Source organism: Urocampus carinirostris, chromosome 16 (genome assembly GCF_059441175.1).
Source record: "Urocampus carinirostris isolate Australia breed hairy pipefish chromosome 16, RoL_Ucar_1.0, whole genome shotgun sequence".
NCBI classification, from domain to species: Eukaryota; Metazoa; Chordata; class Actinopteri; order Syngnathiformes; family Syngnathidae; genus Urocampus; species Urocampus carinirostris.
In genome coordinates this window covers 20,036,815-20,054,974 of record NC_142364.1, presented here as the reverse complement: position 1 = coordinate 20,054,974, position 18,160 = coordinate 20,036,815, and the positions used below count along the sequence as shown (strand labels likewise).

Sequence of the window (18,160 nt, the reverse complement as noted above, 5' to 3'; positions counted from 1 at the left end):
CAATTTCCATCTGTTTTCATTTATTTTTTTTGGCAGCAATTCCATCCAAATGTGGCATTAGTGGTATAGTGGTCAGCATAGCTGCCTTCCAAGCAGTTGACCTGGGTTCGATTCCCAGCTAATGCAGGATTGTAGTCAAATTTTGCCCCATTAAAGTTTGATATTAAGGGACCTTCTTAATTCTCAATTTCCACCTGTTTTAATTTATTTTTTGGGCAATAATTCCATCCAAATCTGGCATTAGTGGTATAGTGGTCAGCATAGCTGCCTTCCAAGCAGTTGACCTGGGTTCGATTCCCAGCTAATGCAGGATTGTAGTCAAATTTTGCCCCATTAAAGTTTGATATTAAGGGACCTTCTTAATTCTCAATTTCCACCTGTTTTCATTTATTTTTTGGGCAGTAATTCCATCCAAATGTGGCATTAGTGGTATAGTGGTCAGCATAGCTGCCTTCCAAGCAGTTGACCTGGGTTCGATTCCCAGCTAATGCAGGATTGTAGTCAAATTTTGCCCCATTAAAGTTTGATATTAAGGGACCTTCTTAATTCTCAATTTCCACCTGTTTTCATTTATTTTTTTTGGCGGCAATTCCATCCAAATGTGGCATTAGTGGTATAGTGGTCAGCATAGCTGCCTTCCAAGCAGTTGACCTGGGTTCGATTCCCAGCTAATGCAGGATTGTAGTCAAATTTTGCCCCATTAAAGTTTGATATTAAGGGACCTTCTTAATTCTCAATTTCCACCTGTTTTCATTTATTTTTTGGGCAGTAATTCCATCCAAATGTGGCATTAGTGGTATAGTGGTCAGCATAACTGCCTGCCAAGAAGTTGACCTGGGTTCGATTCCCAGCTAATGCAGGATTGTAGTCAAATTTTGCCCCATTAAAGTTTGATATTAAGGGACCTTCTTAATTCTCAATTTCCACCTGTTTTCATTTATTTTTTTAGGCAGCAATTTCAATAGAAATGTGGCATTAGTGGTATAGTGGTCAGCATAGCTGCCTTCCAAGCCGTTGACCTGTGTTCGATTCCCAGCTAATGCAGGATTGTAGTCAAATTTTGACCCATTAAAGTTTGATATTAAGGGACCTTCTTAATTCTCAATTTCCACCTGTTTTCATTTATTTTTTTTGGCAGCAATTCCATCCAAATGTGGCATTAGTGGTATAGTGGTCAGCATAGCTGCCTTCAAAGCAGTTGACCTGGGTTCGATTCCCAGCTAATGCAGGATTGTAGTCAAATTTTGCCCCATTAAAGTTTGATATTAAGGGACCTTCTTAATTCTCAATTTCCACCTGTTTTAATTTATTTTTTGGGCAATAATTCCATCCAAATCTGGCATTAGTGGTATAGTGGTCAGCATAGCTGCCTTCCAAGCAGTTGACCTGGGTTCGATTCCCAGCTAATGCAGGATTGTAGTCAAATTTTGCCCCATTAAAGTTTGATATTAAGGGACCTTCTTAATTCTCAATTTCCACCTGTTTTCATTTATTTTTTTTGGCGGCAATTCCATCCAAATGTGGCATTAGTGGTATAGTGGTCAGCATAGCTGCCTTCCAAGTAGTTGACCTGGGTTCGATTCCCAGCTAATGCAGGATTGTATTCAACTTTTGCCCCATTAAAGTTTGATATTAAGGGACCTTCTTAATTCTCAATTTCCACCTGTTTTCATTTATTTTTTGGGCAGTAATTCCATCCAAATGTGGCATTAGTGGTATAGTGGTCAGCATAGCTGCCTTCCAAGAAGTTGACCTGGGTTCGATTCCCAGCTAATGCAGGATTGTAGTCAAATTTTGCCCCATTAAAGTTTGATATTAAGGGACCTTCTTAATTCTCAATTTTCACCTGTTTTCATTTATTTTTTTAGGCAGCAATTTCAATAGAAATGTGGCATTAGTGGTATAGTGGTCAGCATAGCTGCCTTCCAAGCCGTTGACTTGTGTTCGATTCCCAGCTAATGCAGGATTGTAGTCAAATTTTGCCCCATTAAAGTTTGATATTAAGGGACCTTCTTAATTCTCAATTTCCATCTGTTTTCATTTATTTTTTTTGGCAGCAATTCCATCCAAATGTGGCATTAGTGGTATAGTGGTCAGCATAGCTGCCTTCCAAGCAGTTGACCTGGGTTCGATTCCCAGCTAATGCAGGATTGTAGTCAAATTTTGCCCCATTAAAGTTTGATATTAAGGGACCTTCTTAATTCTCAATTTCCACCTGTTTTCATTTATTTTTTTAGGCAGCAATTTCAATAGAAATGTGGCATTAGTGGTATAGTGGTCAGCATAGCTGCCTTCCAAGCCATTGACCTGTGTTCGATTCCCAGCTAATGCAGGATTGTAGTCAAATTTTGCCCCATTAAAGTTTGATATTAAGGGACCTTCTTAATTCTCAATTTCCACCTGTTTTCATTTATTTTTTTTGGCAGCAATTCCATCCAAATGTGGCATTAGTGGTATAGTGGTCAGCATAGCTGCCTTCAAAGCAGTTGACCTGGGTTCGATTCCCAGCTAATGCAGGATTGTAGTCAAATTTTGCCCCATTAAAGTTTGATATTAAGGGACCTTCTTAATTCTCAATTTCCACCTGTTTTCATTTATTTTTTTTTGGCAGCAATTCCATCCAAATCTGGCATTAGTGGTATAGTGGTCAGCATAGCTGCCTTCCAAGCAGTTGACCTGGGTTCGATTCCCAGCTAATGCAGGATTGTAGTCAAATTTTGCCCCATTAAAGTTTGATATTAAGGGACCTTCTTAATTCTCAATTTCCACCTGTTTTCATTTATTTTTTTAGGCAGCAATTTCAATAGAAATGTGGCATTACTGGTATAGTGGTCAGCATAGCTGCCTTCCAAGCAGTTGACCTGGGTTCGATTCCCAGCTAATGCAGGATTGTAGTCGAATTTTGCCCCATTAAAGTTTGATATTAAGGGACCTTCTTAATTCTCAATTTCCACCTGTTTTCATTTATTTTTTTTGGCGGCAATTCCATCCAAATGTGGCATTAGTGGTATAGTGGTCAGCATAGCTGCCTTCCAAGCAGTTGACCTGGGTTCGATTCCCAGCTAATGCAGGATTGTAGTCAAATTTTGCCCCATTAAAGTTTGATGTTAAGGGACCTTTTAATTCTCAATTTCCACCTGTTTTCATTTATTTTTTTGGCAGCAATTCCATCCAAATCTGGCATTAGTGGTATAGTGGTCAGCATAGCTGCCTTCCAAGCAGTTGACCTGGGTTCGATTCCCAGCTAATGCAGGATTGTAGTCAAATTTTGCCCCATTAAAGTTTGATATTAAGGGACCTTCTTAATTCTCAATTTCCACCTGTTTTCATTTATTTTTTTAGGCAGCAAGTTCAATAGAAATGTGGCATTAGTGGTATAGTGGTCAGCATAGCTGCCTTCCAAGCAGTTGACCTGGGTTCGATTCCCAGCTAATGCAGGATTGTAGTCAAATTTTGCCCCATTAAAGTTTGATATTAAGGGACCTTCTTAATTCTCAATTTCCACCTGTTTTCATTTATTTTTTTTGGCGGCAATTCCATCCAAATGTGGCATTAGTGGTATAGTGGTCAGCATAGCTGCCTTCCAAGCAGTTGACCTGGATTCGATTCCCAGCTAATGCAGGATTGTAGTCAAATTTTGCCCCATTAAAGTTTGATATTAAGGGACCTTCTTAATTCTCAATTTCCACCTGTTTTCATTTATTTTTTGGGCAGTAATTCCATCCAAATGTGGCATTAGTGGTATAGTGGTCAGCATAACTGCCTGCCAAGAAGTTGACCTGGGTTCGATTCCCAGCTAATGCAGGATTGTAGTCAAATTTTGCCCCATTAAAGTTTGATATTAAGGGACCTTCTTAATTCTCAATTTCCACCTGTTTTCATTTATTTTTTTAGGCAGCAATTTCAATAGAAATGTGGCATTAGTGGTATAGTGGTCAGCATAGCTGCCTTCCAAGCCGTTGACCTGTGTTCGATTCCCAGCTAATGCAGGATTGTAGTCAAATTTTGCCCCATTAAAGTTTGATATTAAGGGACCTTCTTAATTCTCAATTTCCACCTGTTTTCATTTATTTTTTTTGGCAGCAATTCCATCCAAATGTGGCATTAGTGGTATAGTGGTCAGCATAGCTGCCTTCAAAGCAGTTGACCTGGGTTCGATTCCCAGCTAATGCAGGATTGTAGTCAAATTTTGCCCCATTAAAGTTTGATATTAAGGGACCTTCTTAATTCTCAATTTCCACCTGTTTTCATTTATTTTTTTAGGCAGCAATTTCAATAGAAATGTGGCATTAGTGGTATAGTGGTCAGCATAGCTGCCTTCCAAGCCATTGACCTGTGTTCGATTCCCAGCTAATGCAGGATTGTAGTCAAATTTTGCCTCATTAAAGTTTGATATTAAGGGACCTTCTTAATTCTCAATTTCCACCTGTTTTCATTTATTTTTTTTGGCAGCAATTCCATCCAAATGTGGCATTAGTGGTATAGTGGTCAGCATAGCTGCCTTCAAAGCAGTTGACCTGGGTTCGATTCCCAGCTAATGCAGGATTGTAGTCAAATTTTGCCCCATTAAAGTTTGATATTAAGGGACCTTCTTAATTCTCAATTTCCACCTGTTTTAATTTATTTTTTGGGCAATAATTCCATCCAAATCTGGCATTAGTGGTATAGTGGTCAGCATAGCTGCCTTCCAAGCAGTTGACCTGGGTTCGATTCCCAGCTAATGCAGGATTGTAGTCAAATTTTGCCCCATTAAAGTTTGATATTAAGGGACCTTCTTAATTCTCAATTTCCACCTGTTTTCATTTATTTTTTTAGGCAGCAATTTCAATAGAAATGTGGCATTAGTGGTATAGTGGTCAGCATAGCTGCCTTCCAAGCCGTTGACCTGTGTTCGATTCCCAGCTAATGCAGGATTGTAGTCAAATTTTGCCCCATTAAAGTTTGATATTAAGGGACCTTCTTAATTCTCAATTTCCATCTGTTTTCATTTATTTTTTTTGGCAGCAATTCCATCCAAATGTGGCATTAGTGGTATAGTGGTCAGCATAGCTGCCTTCAAAGCAGTTGACCTGGGTTCGATTCCCAGCTAATGCAGGATTGTAGTCAAATTTTGCCCCATTAAAGTTTGATATTAAGGGACCTTCTTAATTCTCAATTTCCACCTGTTTTCATTTATTTTTTGGGGCAGCAATTCCATCCAAATGTGGCATTAGTGGTATAGTGGTCAGCATAGCTGCCTTCCAAGCAGTTGACCTGGGTTCGATTCCCAGCTAATGCAGGATTGTAGTCAAATTTTGCCCCATTAAAGTTTGATATTAAAGGACCTTCTTAATTCTCAATTTCCACCTGTTTTAATTTATTTTTTGGGCAATAATTCCATCCAAATCTGGCATTAGTGGTATAGTGGTCAGCATAGCTGCCTTCCAAGCAGTTGACCTGGGTTCGATTCCCAGCTAATGCAGGATTGTAGTCAAATTTTGCCCCATTAAAGTTTGATATTAAGGGACCTTCTTAATTCTCAATTTCCACCTGTTTTCATTTATTTTTTTAGGCAGCAATTTCAATAGAAATGTGGCATTAGTGGTATAGTGGTCAGCATAGCTGCCTTCCAAGCAGTTGACCTGGGTTCGATTCCCAGCTAATGCAGGATTGTAGTCAAATTTTGCCCCATTAAAGTTTGATATTAAGGGACCTTCTTAATTCTCAATTTCCACCTGTTTTCATTTATTTTTTTTGGCGGCAATTCCATCTAAATGTGGCATTAGTGGTATAGTGGTCAGCATAGCTGCCTTCCAAGCAGTTGACCTGGGTTCGATTCCCAGCTAATGCAGGATTGTAGTCAAATTTTGCCCCATTAAAGTTTGATATTAAGGGACCTTCTTAATTCTCAATTTCCACCTGTTTTCATTTATTTTTTGGGCAGTAATTCCATCCAAATGTGGCATTAGTGGTATAGTGGTCAGCATAACTGCCTGCCAAGAAGTTGACCTGGGTTCGATTCCCAGCTAATGCAGGATTGTAGTCAAATTTTGCCCCATTAAAGTTTGATATTAAGGGACCTTCTTAATTCTCAATTTCCACCTGTTTTCATTTATTTTTTTAGGCAGCAATTTCAATAGAAATGTGGCATTAGTGGTATAGTGGTCAGCATAGCTGCCTTCCAAGCCGTTGACCTGTGTTCGATTCCCAGCTAATGCAGGATTGTAGTCAAATTTTGCCCCATTAAAGTTTGATATTAAGGGACCTTCTTAATTCTCAATTTCCACCTGTTTTCATTTATTTTTTTTGGCAGCAATTCCATCCAAATGTGGCATTAGTGGTATAGTGGTCAGCATAGCTGCCTTCAAAGCAGTTGACCTGGGTTCGATTCCCAGCTAATGCAGGATTGTAGTCAAATTTTGCCCCATTAAAGTTTGATATTAAGGGACCTTCTTAATTCTCAATTTCCACCTGTTTTAATTTATTTTTTGGGCAATAATTCCATCCAAATCTGGCATTAGTGGTATAGTGGTCAGCATAGCTGCCTTCCAAGCAGTTGACCTGGGTTCGATTCCCAGCTAATGCAGGATTGTATTCAACTTTTGCCCCATTAAAGTTTGATATTAAGGGACCTTCTTAATTCTCAATTTCCACCTGTTTTCATTTATTTTTTGGGCAGTAATTCCATCCAAATGTGGCATTAGTGGTATAGTGGTCAGCATAGCTGCCTTCCAAGCAGTTGACCTGGGTTCGATTCCCAGCTAATGCAGGATTGTAGTCAAATTTTGCCCCATTAAAGTTTGATATTAAGGGACCTTCTTAATTCTCAATTTCCACCTGTTTTCATTTATTTTTTTAGGCAGCAATTTCAATAGAAATGTGGCATTAGTGGTATAGTGGTCAGCATAGCTGCCTTCCAAGCCATTGACCTGTGTTCGATTCCCAGCTAATGCAGGATTGTAGTCAAATTTTGCCCCATTAAAGTTTGATATTAAGGGACCTTCTTAATTCTCAATTTCCACCTGTTTTCATTTATTTTTTTTGGCAGCAATTCCATCCAAATGTGGCATTAGTGGTATAGTGGTCAGCATAGCTGCCTTCAAAGCAGTTGACCTGGGTTCGATTCCCAGCTAATGCAGGATTGTAGTCAAATTTTGCCCCATTAAAGTTTGATATTAAGGGACCTTCTTAATTCTCAATTTCCACCTGTTTTCATTTTTTTTTTTTGGCAGCAATTCCATTCAAATCTGGCATTAGTGGTATAGTGGTCAGCATAGCTGCCTTCCAAGCAGTTGACCTGGGTTCGATTCCCAGCTAATGCAGGATTGTAGTCAAATTTTGCCCCATTAAAGTTTGATATTAAGGGACCTTCTTAATTCTCAATTTCCACCTGTTTTCATTTATTTTTTTAGGCAGCAATTTCAATAGAAATGTGGCATTACTGGTATAGTGGTCAGCATAGCTGCCTTCCAAGCAGTTGACCTGGGTTCGATTCCCAGCTAATGCAGGATTGTAGTCAAATTTTGCCCCATTAAAGTTTGATATTAAGGGACCTTCTTAATTCTCAATTTCCACCTGTTTTCATTTATTTTTTTTGGCGGCAATTCCATCCAAATGTGGCATTAGTGGTATAGTGGTCAGCATAGCTGCCTTCCGAGCAGTTGACCTGGGTTCGATTCCCAGCTAATGCAGGATTGTAGTCAAATTTTGCCCCATTAAAGTTTGATATTAAGGGACCTTTTAATTCTCAATTTCCACCTGTTTTCATTTATTTTTTTGGCAGTAATTCCATCCAAATGTGGCATTAGTGGTATAGTGGTCAGCATAGCTGCCTTCCAAGCAGTTGACCTGGGTTCGATTCCCAGCTAATGCAGGATTGTAGTCAAATTTTGCCCCATTAAAGTTTGATATTAAGGGACCTTCTTAATTCTCAATTTCCACCTGTTTTCATTTTTTTTTTTTTGGCAGCAATTCCATCCAAATGTGGCATTAGTGGTATAGTGGTCAGCATAGCTGCCTTCAAAGCAGTTGACCTGGGTTCGATTCCCAGCTAATGCAGGATTGTAGTCAAATTTTGCCCCATTAAAGTTTGATATTAAGGGACCTTCTTAATTCTCAATTTCCACCTGTTTTAATTTATTTTTTGGGCAATAATTCCATCCAAATCTGGCATTAGTGGTATAGTGGTCAGCATAGCTGCCTTCCAAGCAGTTGACCTGGGTTCGATTCCCAGCTAATGCAGGATTGTAGTCAAATTTTGCCCCATTAAAGTTTGATATTAAGGGACCTTCTTAATTCTCAATTTCCACCTGTTTTCATTTATTTTTTTTGGCGGCAATTCCATCCAAATGTGGCATTAGTGGTATAGTGGTCAGCATAGCTGCCTTCCAAGCAGTTGACCTGGGTTCGATTCCCAGCTAATGCAGGATTGTATTCAACTTTTGCCCCATTAAAGTTTGATATTAAGGGACCTTCTTAATTCTCAATTTCCACCTGTTTTCATTTATTTTTTGGGCAGTAATTCCATCCAAATGTGGCATTAGTGGTATAGTGGTCAGCATAGCTGCCTTCCAAGCAGTTGACCTGGGTTCGATTCCCAGCTAATGCAGGTTTGTAGTCAAATTTTGCCCCATTAAAGTTTGATATTAAGGGACCTTCTTAATTCTCAATTTTCACCTGTTTTCATTTATTTTTTTAGGCAGCAATTTAAATAGAAATGTGGCATTAGTGGTATAGTGGTCAGCATAGCTGCCTTCCAAGCCGTTGACCTGTGTTCGATTCCCAGCTAATGCAGGATTGTAGTCAAATTTTGCCCCATTAAAGTTTGATATTAAGGGACCTTCTTAATTCTCAATTTCCATCTGTTTTCATTTATTTTTTTTGGCAGCAATTCCATCCGAATGTGGCATTAGTGGTATAGTGGTCAGCATAGCTGCCTTCCAAGCAGTTGACCTGGGTTCAATTCCCAGCTAATGCAGGATTGTAGTCAAATTTTGCCCCATTAAAGTTTGATATTAAGGGACCTTCTTAATTCTCAATTTCCACCTGTTTTCATTTATTTTTTTAGGCAGCAATTTCAATAGAAATGTGGCATTAGTGGTATAGTGGTCAGCATTGCTGCCTTCCAAGCCGTTGACCTGTGTTCGATTCCCAGCTAATGCAGGATTATAGTCAAGTTTTGCCCCATTAAAGTTTGATATTAAGGGACCTTCATAATTCTCAATTTCCACCTGTTTTCATTTATTTTTTTTGGCAGCAATTCTATCCAATTGTGGCATTAGTGGAATAGTGGTCAGCATAGCTGCCTTCCAAGCAGTTGACCTGGGTTCGATTCCCAGCTAATGCAGGATTGTAGTCAAATTTTGCCCCATTAAAGTTTGATATTAAGCGACCTTCTTAATACTTAATTTCCACATGTTTTCATTTATATTTTTAGGCAGCAATTCCATTCAAATGTGGCATTAGTGGTATAGTGGTCAGCATAGCTGCCTTCCAAGCAGTTGACCTGGGTTCGATTCCCAGCTAATGCAGGATTGTAGTCAAATTTTGCCCCATTAAAGTTTGATATTAAGGGACCTTCTTAATTCTCAATTTCCACCTGTTTTCATTTATTTTTTTAGGCAGCAATTTCAATAGAAATGTGGCATTAGTGGTATAGTGGTCAGCATAGCTGCCTTCCAAGCCATTGACCTGTGTTCGATTCCCAGCTAATGCAGGATTGTAGTCAAATTTTGCCTCATTAAAGTTTGATATTAAGGGACCTTCTTAATTCTCAATTTCCACCTGTTTTCATTTATTTTTTTTGGCAGCAATTCCATCCAAATGTGGCATTAGTGGTATAGTGGTCAGCATAGCTGCCTTCAAAGCAGTTGACCTGGGTTCGATTCCCAGCTAATGCAGGATTGTAGTCAAATTTTGCCCCATTAAAGTTTGATATTAAGGGACCTTCTTAATTCTCAATTTCCACCTGTTTTAATTTATTTTTTGGGCAATAATTCCATCCAAATCTGGCATTAGTGGTATAGTGGTCAGCATAGCTGCCTTCCAAGCAGTTGACCTGGGTTCGATTCCCAGCTAATGCAGGATTGTAGTCAAATTTTGCCCCATTAAAGTTTGATATTAAGGTACCTTCTTAATTCTCAATTTCCACCTGTTTTCATTTATTTTTTTAGGCAGCAATTTCAATAGAAATGTGGCATTAGTGGTATAGTGGTCAGCATAGCTGCCTTCCAAGCCGTTGACCTGTGTTCGATTCCCAGCTAATGCAGGATTGTAGTCAAATTTTGCCCCATTAAAGTTTGATATTAAGGGACCTTCTTAATTCTCAATTTCCATCTGTTTTCATTTATTTTTTTTGGCAGCAATTCCATCCAAATGTGGCATTAGTGGTATAGTGGTCAGCATAGCTGCCTTCAAAGCAGTTGACCTGGGTTCGATTCCCAGCTAATGCAGGATTGTAGTCAAATTTTGCCCCATTAAAGTTTGATATTAAAGGACCTTCTTAATTCTCAATTTCCACCTGTTTTAATTTATTTTTTGGGCAATAATTCCATCCAAATCTGGCATTAGTGGTATAGTGGTCAGCATAGCTGCCTTCCAAGCAGTTGACCTGGGTTCGATTCCCAGCTAATGCAGGATTGTAGTCAAATTTTGCCCCATTAAAGTTTGATATTAAGGGACCTTCTTAATTCTCAATTTCCACCTGTTTTCATTTATTTTTTTAGGCAGCAATTTCAATAGAAATGTGGCATTAGTGGTATAGTGGTCAGCATAGCTGCCTTCCAAGCAGTTGACCTGGGTTCGATTCCCAGCTAATGCAGGATTGTAGTCAAATTTTGCCCCATTAAAGTTTGATATTAAGGGACCTTCTTAATTCTCAATTTCCACCTGTTTTCATTTATTTTTTTTGGCGGCAATTCCATCTAAATGTGGCATTAGTGGTATAGTGGTCAGCATAGCTGCCTTCCAAGCAGTTGACCTGGGTTCGATTCCCAGCTAATGCAGGATTGTAGTCAAATTTTGCCCCATTAAAGTTTGATATTAAGGGACCTTCTTAATTCTCAATTTCCACCTGTTTTCATTTATTTTTTGGGCAGTAATTCCATCCAAATGTGGCATTAGTGGTATAGTGGTCAGCATAACTGCCTGCCAAGAAGTTGACCTGGGTTCGATTCCCAGCTAATGCAGGATTGTAGTCAAATTTTGCCCCATTAAAGTTTGATATTAAGGGACCTTCTTAATTCTCAATTTCCACCTGTTTTCATTTATTTTTTTAGGCAGCAATTTCAATAGAAATGTGGCATTAGTGGTATAGTGGTCAGCATAGCTGCCTTCCAAGCCGTTGACCTGTGTTCGATTCCCAGCTAATGCAGGATTGTAGTCAAATTTTGCCCCATTAAAGTTTGATATTAAGGGACCTTCTTAATTCTCAATTTCCACCTGTTTTCATTTATTTTTTTTGGCAGCAATTCCATCCAAATGTGGCATTAGTGGTATAGTGGTCAGCATAGCTGCCTTCAAAGCAGTTGACCTGGGTTCGATTCCCAGCTAATGCAGGATTGTAGTCAAATTTTGCCCCATTAAAGTTTGATATTAAGGGACCTTCTTAATTCTCAATTTCCACCTGTTTTAATTTATTTTTTGGGCAATAATTCCATCCAAATCTGGCATTAGTGGTATAGTGGTCAGCATAGCTGCCTTCCAAGCAGTTGACCTGGGTTCGATTCCCAGCTAATGCAGGATTGTAGTCAAATTTTGCCCCATTAAAGTTTGATATTAAGGGACCTTCTTAATTCTCAATTTCCACCTGTTTTCATTTATTTTTTTTGGCGGCAATTCCATCCAAATGTGGCATTAGTGGTATAGTGGTCAGCATAGCTGCCTTCCAAGCAGTTGACCTGGGTTCGATTCCCAGCTAATGCAGGATTGTATTCAACTTTTGCCCCATTAAAGTTTGATATTAAGGGACCTTCTTAATTCTCAATTTCCACCTGTTTTCATTTATTTTTTGGGCAGTAATTCCATCCAAATGTGGCATTAGTGGTATAGTGGTCAGCATAGCTGCCTTCCAAGCAGTTGACCTGGGTTCGATTCCCAGCTAATGCAGGATTGTAGTCAAATTTTGCCCCATTAAAGTTTGATATTAAGGGACCTTCTTAATTCTCAATTTCCACCTGTTTTCATTTATTTTTTTAGGCAGCAATTTCAATAGAAATGTGGCATTAGTGGTATAGTGGTCAGCATAGCTGCCTTCCAAGCCATTGACCTGTGTTCGATTCCCAGCTAATGCAGGATTGTAGTCAAATTTTGCCCCATTAAAGTTTGATATTAAGGGACCTTCTTAATTCTCAATTTCCACCTGTTTTCATTTATTTTTTTTGGCAGCAATTCCATCCAAATGTGGCATTAGTGGTATAGTGGTCAGCATAGCTGCCTTCAAAGCAGTTGACCTGGGTTCGATTCCCAGCTAATGCAGGATTGTAGTCAAATTTTGCCCCATTAAAGTTTGATATTAAGGGACCTTCTTAATTCTCAATTTCCACCTGTTTTCATTTTTTTTTTTTGGCAGCAATTCCATTCAAATCTGGCATTAGTGGTATAGTGGTCAGCATAGCTGCCTTCCAAGCAGTTGACCTGGGTTCGATTCCCAGCTAATGCAGGATTGTAGTCAAATTTTGCCCCATTAAAGTTTGATATTAAGGGACCTTCTTAATTCTCAATTTCCACCTGTTTTCATTTATTTTTTTAGGCAGCAATTTCAATAGAAATGTGGCATTACTGGTATAGTGGTCAGCATAGCTGCCTTCCAAGCAGTTGACCTGGGTTCGATTCCCAGCTAATGCAGGATTGTAGTCAAATTTTGCCCCATTAAAGTTTGATATTAAGGGACCTTCTTAATTCTCAATTTCCACCTGTTTTCATTTATTTTTTTTGGCGGCAATTCCATCCAAATGTGGCATTAGTGGTATAGTGGTCAGCATAGCTGCCTTCCAAGCAGTTGACCTGGGTTCGATTCCCAGCTAATGCAGGATTGTAGTCAAATTTTGCCCCATTAAAGTTTGATATTAAGGGACCTTTTAATTCTCAATTTCCACCTGTTTTCATTTATTTTTTTGGCAGTAATTCCATCCAAATGTGGCATTAGTGGTATAGTGGTCAGCATAGCTGCCTTCCAAGCAGTTGACCTGGGTTCGATTCCCAGCTAATGCAGGATTGTAGTCAAATTTTGCCCCATTAAAGTTTGATATTAAGGGACCTTCTTAATTCTCAATTTCCACCTGTTTTCATTTTTTTTTTTTTGGCAGCAATTCCATCCAAATGTGGCATTAGTGGTATAGTGGTCAGCATAGCTGCCTTCAAAGCAGTTGACCTGGGTTCGATTCCCAGCTAATGCAGGATTGTAGTCAAATTTTGCCCCATTAAAGTTTGATATTAAGGGACCTTCTTAATTCTCAATTTCCACCTGTTTTAATTTATTTTTTGGGCAATAATTCCATCCAAATCTGGCATTAGTGGTATAGTGGTCAGCATAGCTGCCTTCCAAGCAGTTGACCTGGGTTCGATTCCCAGCTAATGCAGGATTGTAGTCAAATTTTGCCCCATTAAAGTTTGATATTAAGGGACCTTCTTAATTCTCAATTTCCACCTGTTTTCATTTATTTTTTTTGGCGGCAATTCCATCCAAATGTGGCATTAGTGGTATAGTGGTCAGCATAGCTGCCTTCCAAGCAGTTGACCTGGGTTCGATTCCCAGCTAATGCAGGATTGTATTCAACTTTTGCCCCATTAAAGTTTGATATTAAGGGACCTTCTTAATTCTCAATTTCCACCTGTTTTCATTTATTTTTTGGGCAGTAATTCCATCCAAATGTGGCATTAGTGGTATAGTGGTCAGCATAGCTGCCTTCCAAGCAGTTGACCTGGGTTTGATTCCCAGCTAATGCAGGTTTGTAGTCAAATTTTGCCCCATTAAAGTTTGATATTAAGGGACCTTCTTAATTCTCAATTTTCACCTGTTTTCATTTATTTTTTTAGGCAGCAATTTAAATAGAAATGTGGCATTAGTGGTATAGTGGTCAGCATAGCTGCCTTCCAAGCCGTTGACCTGTGTTCGATTCCCAGCTAATGCAGGATTGTAGTCAAATTTTGCCCCATTAAAGTTTGATATTAAGGGACCTTCTTAATTCTCAATTTCCATCTGTTTTCATTTATTTTTTTTGGCAGCAATTCCATCCGAATGTGGCATTAGTGGTATAGTGGTCAGCATAGCTGCCTTCCAAGCAGTTGACCTGGGTTCAATTCCCAGCTAATGCAGGATTGTAGTCAAATTTTGCCCCATTAAAGTTTGATATTAAGGGACCTTCTTAATTCTCAATTTCCACCTGTTTTCATTTATTTTTTTAGGCAGCAATTTCAATAGAAATGTGGCATTAGTGGTATAGTGGTCAGCATTGCTGCCTTCCAAGCCGTTGACCTGTGTTCGATTCCCAGCTAATGCAGGATTATAGTCAAGTTTTGCCCCATTAAAGTTTGATATTAAGGGACCTTCATAATTCTCAATTTCCACCTGTTTTCATTTATTTTTTTTGGCAGCAATTCTATCCAATTGTGGCATTAGTGGAATAGTGGTCAGCATAGCTGCCTTCCAAGCAGTTGACCTGGGTTCGATTCCCAGCTAATGCAGGATTGTAGTCAAATTTTGCCCCATTAAAGTTTGATATTAAGCGACCTTCTTAATACTTAATTTCCACATGTTTTCATTTATATTTTTAGGCAGCAATTCCATTCAAATGTGGCATTAGTGGTATAGTGGTCAGCATAGCTGCCTTCCAAGCAGTTGACCTGGGTTCGATTCCCAGCTAATGCAGGATTGTAGTCAAATTTTGCCCCATTAAAGTTTGATATTAAGGGACCTTCTTAATTCTCAATTTCCACCTGTTTTCATTTATTTTTTGGGCAGTAATTCCATCCAAATGTGGCATTAGTGGTATGGTGGTCAGCATAGCTGCCTTCCAAGCCGTTGACCTGTGTTCGATTCCCAGCTAATGCAGGATTATAGTCAAATTTTGCCCCATTAAAGTTTGATACTAAGGGACCTTCTTAATTCTCAATTTCCACCTGTTTTCATTTATTTTTTTTGGCAGCAATTCCATCCAAATGTGGCATTAGTGGTATAGTGGTCAGCATAGCTGCCTTCCAAGCAGTTGACCTGGGTTCGATTCCCAGCTAATGCAGGATTGTAGTCAAATTTTGCCCCATTAAGGTTTGATATTAAGCGACCTTCTTAATACTTAATTTCCACATGTTTTCATTTATTTTTTTAGGCAGCAATTCCATCCAAATGTGGCATTAGTGGAATAGTGGTCAGCATAGCTGCCTTCCAAGCAGTTGACCTGGGTTCGATTCCCAGCTAATGCAGGATTATAGTCAAATTTTGCCCCATTAAAGTTTGATACTAAGGGACCTTCTTAATTCTCAATTTCCACCTGTTTTCATTTATTTTTTTTGGCAGCAATTCCATCCAAATGTGGCATTAGTGGTATAGTGGTCAGCATAGCTGCCTTCCAAGCAGTTGACCTGGGTTTGATTCCCAGCTAATGCAGGATTGTAGTCAAATTTTGCCCCATTAAGGTTTGATATTAAGCGACCTTCTTAATACTTAATTTCCACATGTTTTCATTTATTTTTTTAGGCAGCAATTCCATCCAAATGTGGCATTAGTGGAATAGTGGTCAGCATAGCTGCCTTCCAAGCAATTGACCTGGGTTTGATTCCCAGCTAATGCAGGATTGTTGTCAAATTTTGCCCCATTAAAGTTTGATATTAAGGACCTTCTTAATACTTAATTTACACATGTTTTCTTTTTTTTTTTTTTGGCAGCAATTCCATCCAAATGTGGCATTAGTGGTATAGTGTTTAGCATATCTGCCTTCCAAGCAGTTGACCTGGGTTCGATTCCCAGCTAATGCAGGATTATAGTCAAGTTTTGCCCCATTAAAGTTTGATATTAAGGGACCTTCATAATTCTCAATTTCCACCTGTTTTCATTTATTTTTTTTTGGCAGCAATTCTATCCAATTGTGGCATTAGTGGAATAGTGGTCAGCATAGCTGCCTTCCAAGCAGTTGACCTGGGTTCGATTCCCAGCTAAAGCAGGATTGTAGTCAAATTTTGCCCCATTAAAGTTTGATATTAAGGGACCTTCTTAATTCTCAATTTCCACCTGTTTTCATTTATTTTTTTTGGCAGCAATTCCATCCAAATGTGGCATTAGTGGTATAGTGGTCAGCATAGCTGCCTTCCAAGCAGTTGACCTTGGGTCGATTCCCAGCTAATGCAGGATTGTAGTCAAATTTTGCCCCATTAAAGTTTGATATTAAGCGACCTTCTTAATACTTAATTTCCACATGTTTTCATTTATATTTTTAGGCAGCAATTCCATCCAAATGTGGCATTAGTGGTATAGTGGTCAGCATAGCTGCCTTCCAAGCAGTTGACCTGGGTTCGATTCCCAGCTAATGCAGGATTGTAGTCAAATTTTGCCCCATTAAAGTTTGATATTAAGGGACCTTCTTAATTCTCAATTTCCACCTGTTTTCATTTATTTTTTGGGCAGTAATTCCATCCAAATGTGGCATTAGTGGTATGGTGGTCAGCATAGCTGCCTTCCAAGCAGTTGACCTGGGTTCGATTCCCAGCTAATGCAGGATTGTAGTCAGATTTTGCCCCATTAAAGTTTGATATTAAGGGACCTTCTTAATTCTCAATTTCCACCTATTTTCATTTATTTTTTTAGGCAGCAATTTCAATAGAAATGTGGCATTAGTGGTATAGTGGTCAGCATAGCTGCCTTCCAAGCCGTTGACCTGTGTTCGATTCCCAGCTAATGCAGGATTGTAGTCAAATTTTGCCCCATTAAAGTTTGATATTAAGGGACCATCTTAACTCTCAATTTCCACCTGTTTTCATTTATTTTTTTTGGCAGCAATTCCATCCAAATGTGGCATTAGTGGTATAGTGGTCAGCATAGCTGCCTTCCAAGCAGTTGACCTGGGTTCGATTCCCAGCTAATGCAGGATTGTAGTCAAATTTTGCCCCATTAAAGTTTGATATTAAGGGACCTTCTTAATTCTCAATTTCCACCTGTTTTCATTTATTTTTTGGGCAGTAATTCCATCCAAATGTGGCATTAGTGGTATGGTGGTCAGCATAGCTGCCTTCCAAGCCGTTGACCTGTGTTCGATTCCCAGCTAATGCAGGATTGTAGTGAATTTTGCCCCATTAATTTGATATTAAGGGACCTTCTTAATTCTCAATTTCCACCTGTTTTCATTTATTTTTTTTGGGCAGCAATTCCATCCCAATGTGGCATTAGTGGTATAGTGGTCAGCATAGCTGCCTTCCAAGCCGTTGACCTGTGTTCGATTCCCAGCTAATGCAGGATTATAGTCAAATTTTGCCCCATTAAAGTTTGATACTAAGGGACCTTCTTAATTCTCAATTTCCACCTGTTTTCATTTATTTTTTTTGGCAGCAATTCCATCCAAATGTGGCATTAGTGGTATAGTGGTCAGCATAGCTGCCTTCCAAGCAGTTGACCTGGGTTCGATTCCCAGCTAATGCAGGATTGTAGTCAAATTTTGCCCCATTAAGGTTTGATATTAAGCGACCTTCTTAATACTTAATTTCCACATGTTTTCATTTATTTTTTTAGGCAGCAATTCCATCCAAATGAGGCATTAGTGGAATAGTGGTCAGCATAGCTGCCTTCCAAGCAGTTGACCTGGGTTCGATTCCCAGCTAATGCAGGATTGTAGTCAAAGTTTGCCCCATTAAGGTTTGATATTAAGCGACCTTCTTAATACTTAATTTCCACATGTTTTCATTTATTTTTTTTGGCGGCATTTCTTTCCAAATGTGGCATTAGTGGTATAGTGGTCAGCATAGCTGCCTTCCAAGCAATTGACCTGGGTTTGATTCCCAGCTAATGCAGGATTGTTGTCAAATTTTGCCCCATTAAAGTTTGATATTAAGGACCTTCTTAATACTTAATTTACACATGTTTTCTTTTTTTTTTTTTTTGGCAGCAATTCCATCCAAATGTGGCATTAGTGGTATAGTGTTTAGCATATCTGCCTTCCAAGCAGTTGACCTGGGTTCGATTCCCAGCTAATGCAGGATT

At 39.0% G+C, this 18,160-nt stretch overlaps 1 protein-coding gene and 56 non-coding genes across 65 annotated transcripts in view; 56 read left to right on the top strand and 1 right to left on the bottom strand.

Annotated features, from left to right (window-relative positions):
• mapk10 (mitogen-activated protein kinase 10) overlaps positions 1-18,160 on the bottom strand; it is an 83,112-nt gene that overhangs the window by 51,005 nt on the left and 13,947 nt on the right. The gene's annotated exons all lie outside the window — the stretch shown is intronic.
• Positions 55-126, top strand: trnag-ucc (transfer RNA glycine (anticodon UCC)). The gene has a single exon. It is a non-coding gene; the product is annotated as a tRNA-Gly (tRNA).
• On the top strand, positions 238-309 carry trnag-ucc (transfer RNA glycine (anticodon UCC)). Its single transcript has one exon. It is a non-coding gene; the product is annotated as a tRNA-Gly (tRNA).
• Positions 421-492, top strand: trnag-ucc (transfer RNA glycine (anticodon UCC)). The gene has a single exon. It is a non-coding gene; the product is annotated as a tRNA-Gly (tRNA).
• trnag-ucc (transfer RNA glycine (anticodon UCC)) lies at positions 605-676 on the top strand. The gene has a single exon. It is a non-coding gene; the product is annotated as a tRNA-Gly (tRNA).
• trnag-gcc (transfer RNA glycine (anticodon GCC)) lies at positions 788-859 on the top strand. The gene has a single exon. It is a non-coding gene; the product is annotated as a tRNA-Gly (tRNA).
• Positions 1,340-1,411, top strand: trnag-ucc (transfer RNA glycine (anticodon UCC)). The gene has a single exon. It is a non-coding gene; the product is annotated as a tRNA-Gly (tRNA).
• Positions 1,524-1,595, top strand: trnag-ucc (transfer RNA glycine (anticodon UCC)). Its single transcript has one exon. It is a non-coding gene; the product is annotated as a tRNA-Gly (tRNA).
• Positions 1,707-1,778, top strand: trnag-ucc (transfer RNA glycine (anticodon UCC)). The gene has a single exon. It is a non-coding gene; the product is annotated as a tRNA-Gly (tRNA).
• Positions 2,076-2,147, top strand: trnag-ucc (transfer RNA glycine (anticodon UCC)). The gene has a single exon. It is a non-coding gene; the product is annotated as a tRNA-Gly (tRNA).
• Positions 2,630-2,701, top strand: trnag-ucc (transfer RNA glycine (anticodon UCC)). The gene has a single exon. It is a non-coding gene; the product is annotated as a tRNA-Gly (tRNA).
• On the top strand, positions 2,815-2,886 carry trnag-ucc (transfer RNA glycine (anticodon UCC)). Its single transcript has one exon. It is a non-coding gene; the product is annotated as a tRNA-Gly (tRNA).
• Positions 2,999-3,070, top strand: trnag-ucc (transfer RNA glycine (anticodon UCC)). Its single transcript has one exon. It is a non-coding gene; the product is annotated as a tRNA-Gly (tRNA).
• trnag-ucc (transfer RNA glycine (anticodon UCC)) lies at positions 3,181-3,252 on the top strand. The gene has a single exon. It is a non-coding gene; the product is annotated as a tRNA-Gly (tRNA).
• trnag-ucc (transfer RNA glycine (anticodon UCC)) lies at positions 3,366-3,437 on the top strand. Its single transcript has one exon. It is a non-coding gene; the product is annotated as a tRNA-Gly (tRNA).
• Positions 3,550-3,621, top strand: trnag-ucc (transfer RNA glycine (anticodon UCC)). Its single transcript has one exon. It is a non-coding gene; the product is annotated as a tRNA-Gly (tRNA).
• Positions 3,733-3,804, top strand: trnag-gcc (transfer RNA glycine (anticodon GCC)). Its single transcript has one exon. It is a non-coding gene; the product is annotated as a tRNA-Gly (tRNA).
• On the top strand, positions 4,654-4,725 carry trnag-ucc (transfer RNA glycine (anticodon UCC)). Its single transcript has one exon. It is a non-coding gene; the product is annotated as a tRNA-Gly (tRNA).
• On the top strand, positions 5,207-5,278 carry trnag-ucc (transfer RNA glycine (anticodon UCC)). The gene has a single exon. It is a non-coding gene; the product is annotated as a tRNA-Gly (tRNA).
• Positions 5,390-5,461, top strand: trnag-ucc (transfer RNA glycine (anticodon UCC)). Its single transcript has one exon. It is a non-coding gene; the product is annotated as a tRNA-Gly (tRNA).
• Positions 5,575-5,646, top strand: trnag-ucc (transfer RNA glycine (anticodon UCC)). Its single transcript has one exon. It is a non-coding gene; the product is annotated as a tRNA-Gly (tRNA).
• Positions 5,759-5,830, top strand: trnag-ucc (transfer RNA glycine (anticodon UCC)). Its single transcript has one exon. It is a non-coding gene; the product is annotated as a tRNA-Gly (tRNA).
• trnag-gcc (transfer RNA glycine (anticodon GCC)) lies at positions 5,942-6,013 on the top strand. The gene has a single exon. It is a non-coding gene; the product is annotated as a tRNA-Gly (tRNA).
• Positions 6,494-6,565, top strand: trnag-ucc (transfer RNA glycine (anticodon UCC)). The gene has a single exon. It is a non-coding gene; the product is annotated as a tRNA-Gly (tRNA).
• On the top strand, positions 6,677-6,748 carry trnag-ucc (transfer RNA glycine (anticodon UCC)). The gene has a single exon. It is a non-coding gene; the product is annotated as a tRNA-Gly (tRNA).
• On the top strand, positions 7,230-7,301 carry trnag-ucc (transfer RNA glycine (anticodon UCC)). The gene has a single exon. It is a non-coding gene; the product is annotated as a tRNA-Gly (tRNA).
• Positions 7,415-7,486, top strand: trnag-ucc (transfer RNA glycine (anticodon UCC)). Its single transcript has one exon. It is a non-coding gene; the product is annotated as a tRNA-Gly (tRNA).
• trnag-ucc (transfer RNA glycine (anticodon UCC)) lies at positions 7,599-7,670 on the top strand. The gene has a single exon. It is a non-coding gene; the product is annotated as a tRNA-Gly (tRNA).
• trnag-ucc (transfer RNA glycine (anticodon UCC)) lies at positions 7,781-7,852 on the top strand. The gene has a single exon. It is a non-coding gene; the product is annotated as a tRNA-Gly (tRNA).
• trnag-ucc (transfer RNA glycine (anticodon UCC)) lies at positions 8,149-8,220 on the top strand. Its single transcript has one exon. It is a non-coding gene; the product is annotated as a tRNA-Gly (tRNA).
• Positions 8,333-8,404, top strand: trnag-ucc (transfer RNA glycine (anticodon UCC)). The gene has a single exon. It is a non-coding gene; the product is annotated as a tRNA-Gly (tRNA).
• trnag-ucc (transfer RNA glycine (anticodon UCC)) lies at positions 8,516-8,587 on the top strand. The gene has a single exon. It is a non-coding gene; the product is annotated as a tRNA-Gly (tRNA).
• Positions 8,885-8,956, top strand: trnag-ucc (transfer RNA glycine (anticodon UCC)). The gene has a single exon. It is a non-coding gene; the product is annotated as a tRNA-Gly (tRNA).
• On the top strand, positions 9,438-9,509 carry trnag-ucc (transfer RNA glycine (anticodon UCC)). Its single transcript has one exon. It is a non-coding gene; the product is annotated as a tRNA-Gly (tRNA).
• On the top strand, positions 9,990-10,061 carry trnag-ucc (transfer RNA glycine (anticodon UCC)). The gene has a single exon. It is a non-coding gene; the product is annotated as a tRNA-Gly (tRNA).
• Positions 10,542-10,613, top strand: trnag-ucc (transfer RNA glycine (anticodon UCC)). The gene has a single exon. It is a non-coding gene; the product is annotated as a tRNA-Gly (tRNA).
• trnag-ucc (transfer RNA glycine (anticodon UCC)) lies at positions 10,727-10,798 on the top strand. Its single transcript has one exon. It is a non-coding gene; the product is annotated as a tRNA-Gly (tRNA).
• trnag-ucc (transfer RNA glycine (anticodon UCC)) lies at positions 10,911-10,982 on the top strand. The gene has a single exon. It is a non-coding gene; the product is annotated as a tRNA-Gly (tRNA).
• Positions 11,094-11,165, top strand: trnag-gcc (transfer RNA glycine (anticodon GCC)). The gene has a single exon. It is a non-coding gene; the product is annotated as a tRNA-Gly (tRNA).
• trnag-ucc (transfer RNA glycine (anticodon UCC)) lies at positions 11,646-11,717 on the top strand. Its single transcript has one exon. It is a non-coding gene; the product is annotated as a tRNA-Gly (tRNA).
• trnag-ucc (transfer RNA glycine (anticodon UCC)) lies at positions 11,830-11,901 on the top strand. The gene has a single exon. It is a non-coding gene; the product is annotated as a tRNA-Gly (tRNA).
• On the top strand, positions 12,013-12,084 carry trnag-ucc (transfer RNA glycine (anticodon UCC)). The gene has a single exon. It is a non-coding gene; the product is annotated as a tRNA-Gly (tRNA).
• trnag-ucc (transfer RNA glycine (anticodon UCC)) lies at positions 12,566-12,637 on the top strand. The gene has a single exon. It is a non-coding gene; the product is annotated as a tRNA-Gly (tRNA).
• trnag-ucc (transfer RNA glycine (anticodon UCC)) lies at positions 12,751-12,822 on the top strand. Its single transcript has one exon. It is a non-coding gene; the product is annotated as a tRNA-Gly (tRNA).
• trnag-ucc (transfer RNA glycine (anticodon UCC)) lies at positions 12,935-13,006 on the top strand. The gene has a single exon. It is a non-coding gene; the product is annotated as a tRNA-Gly (tRNA).
• Positions 13,117-13,188, top strand: trnag-ucc (transfer RNA glycine (anticodon UCC)). The gene has a single exon. It is a non-coding gene; the product is annotated as a tRNA-Gly (tRNA).
• On the top strand, positions 13,485-13,556 carry trnag-ucc (transfer RNA glycine (anticodon UCC)). Its single transcript has one exon. It is a non-coding gene; the product is annotated as a tRNA-Gly (tRNA).
• On the top strand, positions 13,669-13,740 carry trnag-ucc (transfer RNA glycine (anticodon UCC)). Its single transcript has one exon. It is a non-coding gene; the product is annotated as a tRNA-Gly (tRNA).
• On the top strand, positions 13,852-13,923 carry trnag-ucc (transfer RNA glycine (anticodon UCC)). The gene has a single exon. It is a non-coding gene; the product is annotated as a tRNA-Gly (tRNA).
• trnag-ucc (transfer RNA glycine (anticodon UCC)) lies at positions 14,221-14,292 on the top strand. Its single transcript has one exon. It is a non-coding gene; the product is annotated as a tRNA-Gly (tRNA).
• On the top strand, positions 14,774-14,845 carry trnag-ucc (transfer RNA glycine (anticodon UCC)). Its single transcript has one exon. It is a non-coding gene; the product is annotated as a tRNA-Gly (tRNA).
• Positions 15,141-15,212, top strand: trnag-ucc (transfer RNA glycine (anticodon UCC)). The gene has a single exon. It is a non-coding gene; the product is annotated as a tRNA-Gly (tRNA).
• On the top strand, positions 15,509-15,580 carry trnag-ucc (transfer RNA glycine (anticodon UCC)). The gene has a single exon. It is a non-coding gene; the product is annotated as a tRNA-Gly (tRNA).
• On the top strand, positions 16,430-16,501 carry trnag-ucc (transfer RNA glycine (anticodon UCC)). The gene has a single exon. It is a non-coding gene; the product is annotated as a tRNA-Gly (tRNA).
• Positions 16,613-16,684, top strand: trnag-ucc (transfer RNA glycine (anticodon UCC)). The gene has a single exon. It is a non-coding gene; the product is annotated as a tRNA-Gly (tRNA).
• Positions 16,982-17,053, top strand: trnag-ucc (transfer RNA glycine (anticodon UCC)). Its single transcript has one exon. It is a non-coding gene; the product is annotated as a tRNA-Gly (tRNA).
• Positions 17,531-17,602, top strand: trnag-ucc (transfer RNA glycine (anticodon UCC)). The gene has a single exon. It is a non-coding gene; the product is annotated as a tRNA-Gly (tRNA).